The 14,473-nt window shown below is 48.7% G+C and overlaps 1 long non-coding RNA gene across 1 annotated transcript; it reads left to right on the top strand.

The window, feature by feature from the left end:
* Window positions 1-487: 487 nt before the first annotated feature.
* Window positions 488-6,616, top strand: LOC132003876 (uncharacterized). Its single transcript, XR_009400351.1, has 3 exons — window positions 488-541; window positions 670-875; window positions 5,809-6,616. It is a non-coding gene; the product is annotated as an uncharacterized LOC132003876 (long non-coding RNA).
* Window positions 6,617-14,473: the final 7,857 nt, after the last annotated feature.

Here is a 14,473-nt window from a genome sequence, read left to right on the forward strand (position 1 = left end):
CCCCCAGGGGAGGTGGTCCTAGCTCCTGGGGGCACTAATCACTTTCCAAGCCTCTCATCGGTGCTCCCACCCTCCCTGGCCCTGCCCCACTCAGGATTCCTCCTTTCCTGTCTCTCTGCCCCAGCTCTGTCCTCTCTTCACGCCTCTCCCAAACGTATGCCTCTTCCAGGCCCTTTCCCCCTCCTCCCAACTCAGGGCCTCCATGAGAGCAAGGCTGACTTCTCACTTCAGACGGGAGCTCCCTGAGGGCAGAGTGGATGTCTCCCTCCGACCAGGGGCCCACCCATTTCAGCCCCATTTCCCATAGGCTGGTGGGGCAGACAGGGGCTGGGGAACTGCTTCCTACTGCCCCACTGCCTTGGGCTTTAGCCCAGAGGGCCGTGTCCCCAGGCAGCCAATGGGCCCAGGGATACCCTGAGTAGATGATTAACTCTAGGCCCAGTGACCCTGGGGCCACTGTGTCCTCACTGCCTCTCTCTGGGGGAAGGCCAGCCTCTGGTTGGAGAACTGGCCCTGCTTTGTGGAGGAGATGAGTGTGGGTGTAAGAGGTCAACACCCCTGCCCGACCCCACCCCTCCGAATTGAAGGCCGCCAGGATCCCTGGGGGTCTGGGTTCCAGAGAGAATTTTCCTCATTCCCCCTAAAGCAGGCCGTCGTTTTGTTTTTCAGAGCAAAGCTTGTTGTCATTGTGCCCAGAATCAGGCTCCTGTCTTCTCACCAGGCCCTGGGTCATGGAGATGCTGGGAACAGACACAATCCGCCAACTCCTCCAGACACTTCCCTCAGCACGGGCTGCAGCCTTGAGCACGGGAGCTGGTTTGAAGGGCCAGGCTGTCCCTCCTACTAGAGCCCTCCTTGGCTGCCCCTCAGGACAGGTAGGTGTGGAAGTGACAGGAATTCAGCCAGTCTAGGGGCCGGGATGACAGCTGACGGTTCCAATCAAAGCACCTGAGGGGAGATACACACACACACACAGAGTACACAAATGTAACATCCCACACCATCCACTAGGCTGCACGCAGAAACACAGATGTCTAGACACACAAGTGTACGGAGATCCACAGAACAGTGGAGACCCACACCACTCGTTGTCACACAGGTGTACACATGGCGAGATGCACATGTACAGGCACAACAGGTGAACAGAGAGACACGGGTCCACCCAGACACGCATTCATGTGCAGAATTATGCCAATTTACACGCGCGGCCACTGGGTCATTCATAGGAACACAGACATGTACATGTGGGCAGGGGCTGAGAACACACAAAGACATACCAGCTGTTATCAGTGACAACTATGGGGACACTTAGATCTGGAGACATGAATGTATGTGGACTTTTGTGTGTGTGTGGGCACGCGCACACTCACACACACACTACATACAGAGTTAGAGGCGGACACCCCCCCCCCCTGGCCCGAGTTCACACACGTCTACGCACAGACAGAGGCACAGAGCTGTACTCATTCACACACCGTGATGGGGTCTGGCATGGGTGAAGTGGCCAGGAAACATTGAAGGAAGGAAGGAAAGAGAAGACAGAAGGAAAAAGGTGGAAAGGGAAGCCTGGCTCTGTGGACCCTGTGCTGTGGGACTGGCTCGAGGACCACCCGACAGCCCCAAGGTGGCCCTCTCCGTCCGTGAGGAGGGAGAGCCCAGCGGGAGAGAACAGAGGCCTTGGTCAACCACAGTTTTGTGAGCACGTATTATGTGCCTGGTCGTGAACGGGGTGCTCAGAGGACGCAGTCCTGTTTCCCTGGCTGGAGACCAGCAGGCCTGGTGCTGCCACTTCCTTGGTTGCCAGGGTTTGGGCAAGGCACTTAACTTCTCTGGGCCCCCGTTGTCTCCCCTGTAAAAGGGGGGGGAAAGAGAATAAAACTTAATCTCATGCGCAGTAGTGAAGACGGAAAGCTCTCCATGGGCACGCAGTCAGCCAAATCCACACTGTGGGAAACCATAGGACAGACAACCTGGTTTCCTCAACAGGTAAATTACAAGGAAAAGAATAAGAGAGAGGAGGGCGGAGTAGATGAAAAGGTGTGTGTGTGTGTGTGTGTTTTATGGATTCTATTTTAAGTAATTTCTACACAACTCTGAGATCAAGAATCATATGCTCTACTGCCTGAGACAGCCAGGGCTCTCCCTAGAAAAGACTGATTGATTGATTGATTGATTTTAGAAAGAGTGAGTGCAAGCTGGGGGAGGGGGAGAGGGAGAGAGAGAATCTCAAGCAGACTCGGAGCCTGTTATGGGGCTCAATCCCACAACCCTGATCATGACCTGAGCCGAAATCAAGAGTTGGTGGTTTGGGTGCCTGGGTGGCTCAGTTGGTTAAGCATCTGCCTGAGGCTCAGGTTATGATTCTAGGCTCCTGGGATTGACTCCAGCATTGAGCTCCCTACTCAGCAGAGATTCTGCTTCTCCTTTTATTCCTCCCTACTGCTCATGATCTCTCTCTTTCTCTCTCTCTCTCAAAAAAAAAAAAAAAAAAGAGTTGACAGCTTAACTGACTGAACCAGCCAGGTGCCCCCCCAAAAGATTTATTTTTTAAATTAATTAATTTATTTAAATATTTTTATTTATTTATTTGACAGAGAGAGAGAGAGAGAGATTACAAGTAGGCAGAGAGATAGGTAGAGAGAGAGAGGAAGGGAAGCAGGCTCCCTGCCAAACAGAGAGCCCGATGCGGGGCTCGATCCCAGGACCCTGGGATCATGACCTGAGCCGAAGGCAGAGGCTTTAACCCACTGAGCCACCCAGGTGCCCTTTTTAATTTATTTTAAAAGATTTTATTTATTTATTTGAGAGAGAGAGAGATCACGAGCAGTGGGGAGGGATAAAAGGAAGAAGCTCCATGCTCAGCAGGGAGTCCTCCTGATGCAGGAGTCGATCTCAGACCCTTTGATCATAACCTGAGGCAAAGGCAGACGCTTCATAGACTGAGCCACTCAGGCACCCCCCCAAAAGATGTATTTTAAAAGTCTCTTTTAATCCTTATTTGAATTCTGAATCAAACAAGCCATAAGAAATGAGACAATTGGAAAAATTTGATCACAAAGGATATTTGATATATTAGTTTTTAGGTGTACTATGATTGTGTGTTATGTTTTTTCTTAAAGATTTTATTTATTTATTTGATAGAGAGAGAGATCAGAAATAGGCAGAGCGGCAGGCAGAAAGAGAAGAGGAAGCAGGCTCCCTACTGAGCAGAGAGCCCGATGTGGGGCTCAATCCCAGGACCCTGGGATCATGGCCTGAGCCAAAGGCAGAGGCTTAACCTACTCAGCCACTCAGGCACCCCGTGTGTTATGTTTTTAAAACTACTCCATATGCTTTAGTGTACATCCTGAATATTTATAGATGAAAGGATAAGATGTCTGGCATTTGCTTCAAAATAGCCCTGGAGTGGGGAGGAAAAAGACACAAGGCAGAGGATCAAAAGGTAAGAGAGGAAAAAAGTGAAGACAAGAAACAAAAACCAAAACCCTGGAAGGGACAGGGCGGGGTGGGAGAACAGAGACAGTAAGGCTCACTCCAAGTCGGGAGGTGGTATGTGTCGAAGCTGGACAGTGGGCAGAGGATTCATTACACTACCCTCCGCTGTGTATGATTGGACAAAAGAGAAAATTCAGGGAATCCCCATAGGTGCAAGTTAGCAGCCTGACACGTAAACTCCCCATAAAAGCAAGCTTTCTTCTTCCATGAGTACTTTTCCTTCAAGGCACAAAAATGTGAAATATTATATAACTCCACAAATACGTAATTTATGGATTGAAGAATTTCGGTTCCAAGTGTGCCATGAGCCTCTTGTCCAGCAGGGGGCTCCCTACTCTCCCCCTCTTCTGGCTGCTGTCCTGGGGGTGTGTCAAAAGAAGGAAGCTATCCCCGGTGTAAGGGAGATGTTGGAGGCCTGTTAGCGTTGGCCAAAGACCTTCTCTTGGAGACGAGAGAAGAAAACACACACACACACGGAAGAATCCGTCCATAACCCTATGATGGTTAGAGTCTTCCTACAGTCTACAATCTCTGGGGACTGGGAGTATTTAGGAAAAGGCTACTGTCTTTTTTATTTAATTAAATTAATTTATTTGACACAGAGAGAGAGATCACAAGTAGGCAGAGAGAGAGTGGAAAGCAGGCTCCCTGCTGAGCACAGAGCGTGTTGCAAAGCTTGATCCCAGGACCCTGAAATCATGACCTGAGCTGAAAGCAGAGGCTTTAACCCACTGAGCCACCCAGGCACCCAAAAGGCTACTGTCTTGAAGATCATGATGGCAGACTCTTGGTCCGATAGGTTCTAAGCACACGAAGTCGGTGTGATGATTATTACAGAGATGCTCGGAGACAGATGATAGACAAGTAGAGATAAAATTCTTGAGGCAAGGGCACCTGGGTGGCTCAGTGGGTTAAGGCCTCTTTCTTCGGCTCAGGTCATGATTCCAGGGTCCTGGGATCAAGCAGGCTCTCTGCTCAGCCTCTCTGCCTGCCTCTCTGTCTACTTGGGATCTCTGTCCATCAAATAAATAAAAATTTTTAAAAAATCTTAAAAAAAGAAGAAAGATTCTTGAGATAAGATTCTGGAGAAAGCGGAGAGCACAGTGGAGAGGTAGAAGGGGTTCCACCAGGAGTCACCCGGAATCCACAGGTGGAGATGGTTCAAGAAGAAAGGGGCAGCCCGCACCATAGATGCCTCAAAGCCTGAGAACAGGCTGCTGGTTTCACTTATCAGTGACTTTCCCATTTCAGTGTGTGTATGTTGGGGCGGGGGGTGGGGGGCTGTAGGGTAGGAAAGCCAGGTAGTAGACAGTTGGGGAGGGGACTGGGATGAGCCCACTGGAACTCTGGGAACTCCTGGCCGGAGAAAGAAGCAGAGCCTCCTTTAAAAAAAAAAAAAAAAAAAGATTTTATTTATTTGAGAGAGAGAAAGTGGGAGAGAGAATGAGAGGGGAGAAGGTCAGAGGGAGAAGCAGACTCCCCATGGATCTGAGTCTGATGTGGGACTCGATCCCAGGACCATGACCCGAGCCCAAGGCAGTAGCTTAACCAACTGAGCCACCCAGGCAGCCCCAGAAGCAGAGCCTCCTTATTCAAAACATGGTTCTTTACATCAACTGGGGGCTAGTTGAAAATGTGGAATCTGAGGGCCCTGCTCTAGGCCTACCGAATTAACATCTGCACTTTAATGAGGCCCCTAGGGGATTCTTTGGGGGTGTCAAAATCTGGAATAATAAACTGGAATAAATAAACTGGGGCAGAGGTGTGGGCGGGTCTCAGGAAGTCAAGAGAGGTGGCATTCAATATGGGGGTGTCCCTCGAGAGTTTGAGGTCAAGGAGGAGATGGAGGGAGAGGTGAAGGCCCTGGCGTGGAGCTGAACTTGGGGCTGTTGTGTTTATGGTTTTGCGGGGTGTTGTGTGGGACTCATGGGTAAGGTTAGGGGGCGCAGCGCTGGGTGGTACTTCTCTGACCCATGGCTGAGGGGATTACTCATCTGTGTGTTCCAGAGAGGAAAGAAGAATGTGCAGAGGTGAGTGAGTGTGTGTGTGTGTGTTTGAGGGTTCTGGCATGTATGAAGGGTGAGTTGGGGAGCAGAGCTCATATATATCTTTTGTGTGTTTTTGTGCTTTTATAAGTTAGAAGCCAACAAATGGAAGTTTCATAGGGTCCATCCTAATACGTGCGTGTCCCAAGGAGAAGGTGATGTGTAGGCAGAGAATTGTGGAGTTCAGGGCTTAGGAAACTGTCCTAAGGTTGAACAGCCCGCCTGCTGGACTTAGGGAACTCTCGGCCCCACCCGACCTGTCCTCCAGGGAGAAGAAACCCTGCAGATTGTAATTACATACTATTGCCACGAGAGGGCGGTGTCGGCTCGGCCCGGCGATTCGAAGACCGGGTGAGCTCCCAGCGAAGTTACAGCGGTTCGCTCCAGGAGCCGAGTGAGAACCGGTCCCCGGCAGCGAGTCTGGGGGCCGACTCTTGGCCTTGGGGCCCAGGCTTGCCGCCCCTCCCCCGAGCTCTGACTAACCTCCACCCCAGCCAATGCTCTTCCAGAGTCACCCCATCTTCGGACGCCGCTCTTCCATCCTGACACCCCCAACCTTCCTGCAAGTCGACCAGCCCTGGGGTGGGGAGAGAGTGAGCTAAGGGGGAGTCAGGACCAAAGGCGTTGAGGGGAGTGAAAGGTTCCCAAAGTTGGGAAGGTGGGGCTCAGGCGTCCTCAGTCGGTGCGCATGAAGGGAGCGCCCACGGTGGCCCGACAGGGTGCTGGACGAGTGGATCCGGGGACACAGGGCTCAGCCCTTGCCTTGATCTGGAGTCGTGGTTTCGAGTCCCAGCCTCACAGAGTGGCCTCGGAATGGCTTTGAGCAGGACTTTCCCTCCGACTGCGGGAACTTTCCTTTTCGTCTTCTCGGTGGGGAGGAAGCTGGCTTCCCTCCCGATTTACCGACTCACTGGTCGTTGCAGGTCGTTGAGAAACCCCGGGGAAGGTACCAGTGTTAGTGTGCCAGGGCAAGGGCAGAGGCGGGGAAGGGCAAAGCCCAGCGTAGTGAGGCCAGTGGTGTGGGTGCAGCTAAAGGAGACCGGGGAGCCCCTGTAAGATTTTGAGGAGTGGCCCAGTGTCTGCTGGGCTCCTAGAAGTTAAGGGTTGGTGGTGGGGGTGGGGGGGAGGTGGTGGAGCCCAGGCAGAGACCAGGGGTCTGACAGTGGGAGTGGAAGGAGCAGCTGGTGGTTCCGTTTAGGGCGTAGTTAATAAAAGGACAACAGCACAAACCTCAAAACACCAAACACCTTTTTTTTTTTCCTTCATTATAAAAGTAATTCAGGAGAATTACTGAAAACTAGATAAATAAACCTGTCTAGCCTACTAAGACAGTTGCATTTGGTCTTTCTTTCCAAGCTCTTTCTTATACATGAAACAAACAAGGATGGCTGTATTGTGGTGTGCCTGTAAATATTTCCCTGAGCTTCACTTAGGATGTCAGGAACATTTTTCATATTAGGTCCCTATATTCGTTTCCTAGGGTTGCCCTAACAAAAGACCACAGACTGGGTGGCTGAAAATAGCAGGAATATATGGTCTCACAGGTGGGGAGATTAGCCAGGATCAAGGCACCAGTAGGGCCACCAGAAACCTGTAGGGGAGAATCCTTCCTTGGCTCTTGTAGCTTCTGGTGTTTGCTGGCAGTCCTTGGCTTTCTTTGCCTTGAAGATGCCCCACTCCAATCTCTGTCTTTGGGGTCACGTGGCTACCTTCTCCCTGTGCGTGTCTCCTCTTCTTAGAAGGACACACAAGACATATTGGATTAAGTGTCGCCTACTCCGGTATGACCTCATCTTCATGAATTAAGACCACAACATCTTCCTTCCAAATAAAGTCCTATCCTGAGGTACTGGGGGTTAGGACTTCAGCATATCATTTTGGGGGACACAATTCAACCCGTCACACTTCCTAACTGTGGCTTTTATTGACTAAGATTTCAACAAGCGTAAAATTCCCTCATCTACTTAATTAATTTCTATTATTAAACATTCAATTTGCATCCAACTTATATATGATTATAAATATATTTAGAATTTCATGCATAGCATGTTCCTTCATACTGTCAAATGATTTTTTTTAAGGATAAATATTCAGAAGAGGGAATATCTGATTGAAGTTTACGGGAGGTTATGATTATATTTTCAGTTTGGGGAGAGTACAGGATGTGAGGAGACGAAGCACAAGGCAGAAAAGAATTACCCACAGGCTCATCCTCCAGAGGAAGCTTCTATGAGCGTGCCTTTTTTTTTTAAAGATTTTATTTATTTCTTTGTTTTTAAAGGTTTTGTTTATTTATTTGATAAGCAGAGATCACAAGTAGGCAGAGAGGCAGGCAGAGAGAGAGGGAAGCAGGCTCTTGGGGCTCGATCCCAGGACCCTGGGATCATGATCTGAGCCAAAGGTAGAGGCTTTAACCCACTGAGCCACCCAGGTGCCCCTTAAGATTTTATTTTTAAGTAATCTCCATACCCAAGGTGGAGCTGAAACTCAAAAGCAGGAGATCAAGACTGGGAGGGCTCCACCAACTGAACCAGACAGGCGCCCCCTGCTGTATATTTTTATATATACTTCTTACTCTTGTTTTTTCTGGGTTGAGATGTTAGGGCAGGTAACATTTTGTATTCTGCTTTTCCCACTTAAAGTTCCAAACAGCTTCTTATCGGAGCAACCTCATGATCAACTTTGGGGTGACTTCATAATGTTACATATGGGGATACTTTAAAATTTATTACTGAATATGCTATTATCAGATATTTATGCTACTTCGAAGTTTTCACTATTATAAATAAGTCTTGGTACACATTTTATGCATATATTGCTGAAATGACTTTATTTCAGTGGGTACCCAGAAACTGAACTCCTAGATTAAAGTGCATAAATGCTCCCGAGTCTTTGGAAGTTGCTTTTCAAAAGGGCTGTACCAATGCCCACTCATTAGCCGAGAATGGACGCGTATGTCTATTTGCCAGCACTCTTGCCAGCAGTAGTGTTATCATTTTATTTATATATTTTTTAAGTTTTGAAATCTTCCCAGGCAAAAGAGGGTGTTCTGTTTTGTCTTTTTTGGTGACCAGTGATGCCATTTGTTCTTATGTTTTTTTTTTAATTTTTTATTTTTTATAAACATATATTTTTATCCCCCGGGGTACAGGTCTGTGAATCACCAGGTTTACACAGTTCACAGCACGCACCAAAGCACTTACCCTCCCCAATGTCCATAACCCCCCCCCCCTTCTCCCCACCCCCCTCCCCCCAGCAACCCTCAGTTTGTTTTGTGAGATTAAGAGTCACTTATGGTTTGTCTCCCTCCCAATCCCATCTTGTTCTTATGTTACCTACCCTCTTTCAGAAGTTGTCTCTTCATGTCCCTTTGTCTTTTTGGAACCTAATGTTTTACATAGAGACATAGAGATCTGTAATTTCATTTTACGTATAAAAGATATTACCTTTGGAGGCGCCTCTCTGCTCAGCGGGGAGCCTGCTTCCCCTTCTCTCTGCTTGCCTCTCTGCCTACTTGTGATCTCTGTCTGTCTGTCAAATACATAAATAAAATCTTTAAAAAAAATATTACCTTTTGTCATATCTGTCGTATGGATTTTTTTTTTTTTTAAGTCTATTGACTCATTTAAAACTAGTTATTGGGAGGGATGCCTGGGTGCCTCAGTTGGTTAAGCTGCTGCCTTCGGCTCAGGTCATGATCCCAGGGTCCTGGGATCAAGTTCCTTGCTCAGCGGGAGCCTGCTTCTCTCTCTGCCTCTGCTTGCTGCTCTGTCTGCTTGTGTTCTCCCTCCCCCCTTTCTCTCTCTCTGACAAATAAATAAATAAAAATCTTTTAAAAAATAATAAAAAAATAAAACTAGTTATTGGGAAATGCAAGCTAAAACAACAGTAGGGGGCACCTCACTGGCTCAGTTGGTGGAGTGAGCGACTCTTGATCCTGGGGTCGTGAGTTCGAGCCCCACGTTGGATGTAGAGATTATTAAAAACAAACAAACAAACAAACAAATCCCCACAACAGTAAGATGCCACCTCACACACTGTCAAAAACACCAGAAAGTAACAAGGACTCACGAGGAGGCAGAGAAATTGGAATCCCTGTGAGCTGTTGGCAGGAATGCCAAATGGTGTAGCTGCTATGGAAACAGTATGGCATTTCCTCAAAAAGTTAGGAGGGTATGGGGTGCCTGGGTGGCTCAGTGGGATAAGCCTCTGCCTTTGGCTTGGGTCATGATCTCAGGGTCCTGGAATCGAGCCCCACATCGGGCTCTCTGCTCAGCGGGGAGCCTGCTTCCCCCTCTTTCTCTGCCTGCCTGCGCTCTCTCTTTCTCTCTGTCAAATAAATAAAATCTTTTTTAAAAAGTTAGGAGGGTAGATTTTATGTTACATGTATTTTTTGGGGGGTTTTATGTTATGTATATTTTACTGCAATTAAAAAAAAAAACCCAGGGAAGGAGAAAATAGAACAGATAGCCACTAAAAAACTTAATGGGTTTTATCCTGTGTAAAGTATGTCTGTGTGCTGGGCACGGAGATTATAAAAACAATAAGATGTCAAGGTGCCCATGCACCACGAGGATCCAAAGTGACATTCACACACAGTCTCATCTGCCTTTTGCTGGAGGATGGAGCAGCGGGGGGCCAGGGAGCATTTAGGGGTGACAGCCAACCCCAACCAGGGAAGGTGGGGTGGGGGTTGAAGGGAAGGAAGGTTCCTGGCGGGCTCCATCTAGGACAGATTAGGCTCGAGCCAGGCAAAAAAGAGGGGTTCATGCGTCATTTCAGTTCTGCTTTTATGACACGTACCTGTGTTTAACGCTTCTGTGGGCAAAGCTGTTGACCTTTCTCCTGTGTTCTCGTCCAGTCCTTTCTACTCACAAAGGCCTCTTCCCTCAACAGGTCTGGTTGTGCCGCCTTCCAGATTTTCTATGGTTCAATGTATATTTTTTAAAGATTTATTTATTTATTTGACAGACAGAGATCACAAGAAGGCAAAGAGGCAGGCAGAGAGAGAGGGGGAAGCAGGCTCCCTGCTGAGCAGAGAGCCCGATGTGGGGATCGGGGACTCGGGGACGTCAGGGCTCGATCCCAGGACCCTGAGACCATGACCTGAGCTGAAGGCAGAGGCTTAACCCACTGAGCCACCCAGGTGCCCCAGTTCAATGTATTTTTACATGTAACTCCTTAGTCTACCCAGAAATTACTTCGGTGGGGGGGGGGGGCGCCTGGGTGGCTCAGTGGGTTAAAGCCTCTGCCTTTGGCTCAGGTCATGATCCAGGGTCCTGGAATCAAGCCCCGCATCGGGCTCTCTGCTCAGCAGGGAGCATGCTTCCCTTCCTCTCTCTGCCAGCCTCTCTGCCTACTTGTGATCTGTCAAATAAATAAATAAAATTAAAAAAAAAAAAGACATGACTTCGGGGATGGGTGCGGGGTTCTGGGGTTGGAGGGGAGGAGGACACTGGAGGGGACCCCAATGGGAGGGCGGAGAGGCAGGAAGGGGATGTCGGGCGGCTGCCGCGGATACTGTATTCATTCTGCTGTTCTCCCTCCTGCGTGCTGGTTGTGGACCCTCTTTCCTCCCTGGTTGTTTGAGGTGATGGGTGAGGAGGTATATAGCAGAAGCCCTGGGTGATGGGAGGCGATGATCCAGTAAGACCCTGCTGAACTTGACGCATGAGGATGCAGGGCAGACTGCTGTAAGGACTTCCAATATAGAGACTGACTAGGACAGGATGGAATTGTATATGCCATGGCTGCTCCTCAAGCTATCACTCTCAGCTCCCGCTTTCCCCTTCCTTATAAATACAGTCGACCCTTGTACCATATAGGGGTTAAGGATGTCAAAAATCTGTGTGGAGCTTTTGACTCTCCCACAACTTAACTTCCAATACCCTACTGTTGACCAGAAGCCTTATAGAGAACACGAACAGCCGATAAAAATAAACGTATTTTCTGTTAGATGTCCTGGATGCTGTGTTCTTACGATAAAGTAAGCTAGAGAGAACATGTTATTAAGAAAATCATAAAGGATGGGGCACCTGGGCGGCTCAGTGGGTTAAAGCCTCTACCCTCAGTTCGGGTCATGGTCCCAGGGTCCTGGGATCCAGCCCCACATCAGGCTCTCTGCTCAGCAAGGAGCCTGCTTCCCTTCCTCTCTTTCTCTGCCTGCCTTGCTGCCTACTTGTGATCTTTGTCTGTCAAATAAATAAATCTTAAATAAAATAAAATAAAAATATATAAAATAAATATATTTTAAAAAAAGATAAAAGAAAATCATAAATGAGAGCAAGTATATTTACAGCACTGTATTGTATTTACCGAAAAAACTTGCATGTAGGTGAATCCCCGTAGTTCAAACCCGTGTTCTTCAAGAGTCATGGGTCATTTTATTTATCTGCTTTTTATTTATCTACTTGTTTCGGGGTGTGTTCTTGCTGGACCATAGATCCCTGGAAGGCAGATCTCGCTGCCTGTGCCTGGAGCAGGTGCTCCTGGAGTATGGGTGAGTGAATAAGAGGAAAGAATGGCCTCTTTGTGCTGACCCCCGGGGGCTGTGGGCGCGCAGGAAGCCAGGAAGAGCTGCGTTCTGAGCCGTCTGGTCCAATGCCTGCGTGCGGATTGCTGGACAAGGGAGGATCGGGATCCTCCCAATCTGGGGCAGATCCCTTATGGTCTGGTTTTTGGGGTCTGCGTTCCTGCATTCTATGGGGGGCAGGGAGACTGCGGGGCCGGGGAGTCTCCAACCCACGGATGCCCTCTTAGCTGAAGCTGGGGCTGGGCTGGAGATGAGGCAGAGACTGGGCCTCCGTCTGGGTCCAGAGGGACAGGGCTGGGGGAGGCAAGGCTGAGTCATGAAAGCAGCGGTTCCTGATGAAGTTTCCTGTCTCAGGGGCTCAGAGACATTCATTACTGCCAGGAGGAGAAGTAATTAAGCCAGAGAGCAGAGGGGTGGGGGAGAGGGAGGCCTGGTTTTCTCAGGAGGCTCCTGGTAAAATTAATAAGGGCAGAGGAAGGAAGGACTCTGCCCAGTCCGGGAATATTGGTGATAGAGCCGTGGCTTCAGGGCTGGAGTCACCCACGTATGTGCTGAACACCAAAGGAGTGGACACAGAGGCCCGAGGCATGTGTCGCTGTCCGGGTCCACGAGAGCAGCCTGAGATAAAGGAAAGAGTGCGGATCAGGGCCCCATTGGCCCGTGCTTTTGCCCCAGTGTCCATTTAACCGCTGTGGGACCTGGGGCAAGTTGCTTAACCTCTCTGAGCCTCAGTTTATCAGTAAAATGGAGCTAATAACACGGACCTTACAGGATTGCGATGGGGCACCAGTTGAGCACATGCTCAACGGGAGGCCTGGCATGCATGGACACATGTGGAGCTGGGATTCCAGAAAGAGTTGGTGGCAGTTGGGCACAAGAATCCATCCACAATTTGGTGGAGGGGCAGGGATGTGTAGGCTCCCCTGACAGCGGCCCATGGCTCTGAGTCCCGGGGCAGGCATATCAGCCCCAGGTATGGTTTAACGGACCCCTTCTCAGTGGTTTTTCTCCAGTTTCTGTGGTCCTTGCTATGGCCTTGCCATGGGAATGGTATTAGTCCCATTCACAGATGAGGGAAACTGAGGCTCAGAAAGACAAAATCAATGGGCTGTAGAACTGGGATTCCAGTTTAAGCCTATCTGGGGCCACAGTCCTCAAAGGATCGTTTCCTTTAGGCTGCAAGAAACCCAGTCTTGAGGGGAACCATGTGGAGCAATGGGGCCACCTAGCCTCCTCTGCAGACACCCTAAATTACCTGCACAGAAATGGGAACCTGGATAAAAGGTAGACACCTGGGGCGCCTGGGTGGCTCAGTGGGTTAAAGCCTCTGCCTTCGGCTCAGGTCATGATCCTGGAGTCCTGGAATTGAGCCCTGTGTTGGGCTCTCTGCTCGGTGGGGAGCCTGCTTCCTTCTCTGTCTCTCTCTGCCTGCCTTTCTGCCTGCTTGTGATCTCTCTCTCTCTCTCTCTGTCGAATAAGTAAATAAAATCCTTTTTTTTAAAAAAAAAAGGTAGACACCCCTCCCTCTCACTCTAAGCCAGCCTTCCGAAAATTCTCCTACAGTCTCCTCTCCAGTGTTCAACATGGCGCTAATCACAGCCTGGACGGCTGTGGGTGTTAGCACTGAAAAAAGCAAAAAACAAAAAACTTCGTCCCATTCCCCAATTTTTTAATTGGAAAAAAAAAGTATCTCTTTCTTTTAATTAATTTGTATTTCTTTGATTAATAGTGAGATAGAATACATATTTTTCACATTGATTAGTTACTTGTGTATTATCCTTGCTCGCTTTTTGAAATGGGGGTCTGGGTCATTTTTTTTTTTTTTTAATTGATTTGTAGGTACTCCTCACATATTCCAGACCTTAATGCTTCTTTGGTCATATGTGTGATAAATATGTTTTCTTGAGTTTGAGTCCTGCCTTTTACTTTAGTTTTTTTTTTTTTTTTAAAGATTTTATTTATTTGACAGACAGAGATCACAAGTAGATGGAGAGGCAGGCAGAGAGAGAGAGAGAAGCAGGCTCCCTGCTGAGCAGAGAGCCCGATGCGGGACTCGATCCCAGGACCCTGAGATCATGACCCGAGCCGAAGGCAGCGGCTTAACCCACTGAGCCACCCAGGCACCCCTTACTTTAGTTTTTTTTAATTATATAGAGAAATGTTATGTTTTAATGTCGACCAACTTATACAATTTTTAATATATTCATTTTGTTTGTTGTTGTACTTAGAAGGGCCTTTTCTTTTTTCATCGTAAAAGTCCTATCACCGGGATGTCTGGGTGGCTCAAGTCGGTTGGGCCTTCCGCTCCAGTCATGATCCCGGGGTCCTGGGATCGAGTTCCACATTGAGCTCCTTGCTCGGTGGGGAGCCCGCTTCTTTCTCTGCCTCTGCCTGCCACTTT

This window comes from Mustela nigripes, chromosome 16 (genome assembly GCF_022355385.1).
Source record: "Mustela nigripes isolate SB6536 chromosome 16, MUSNIG.SB6536, whole genome shotgun sequence".
Classification (NCBI taxonomy): Eukaryota; Metazoa; Chordata; class Mammalia; order Carnivora; family Mustelidae; genus Mustela; species Mustela nigripes.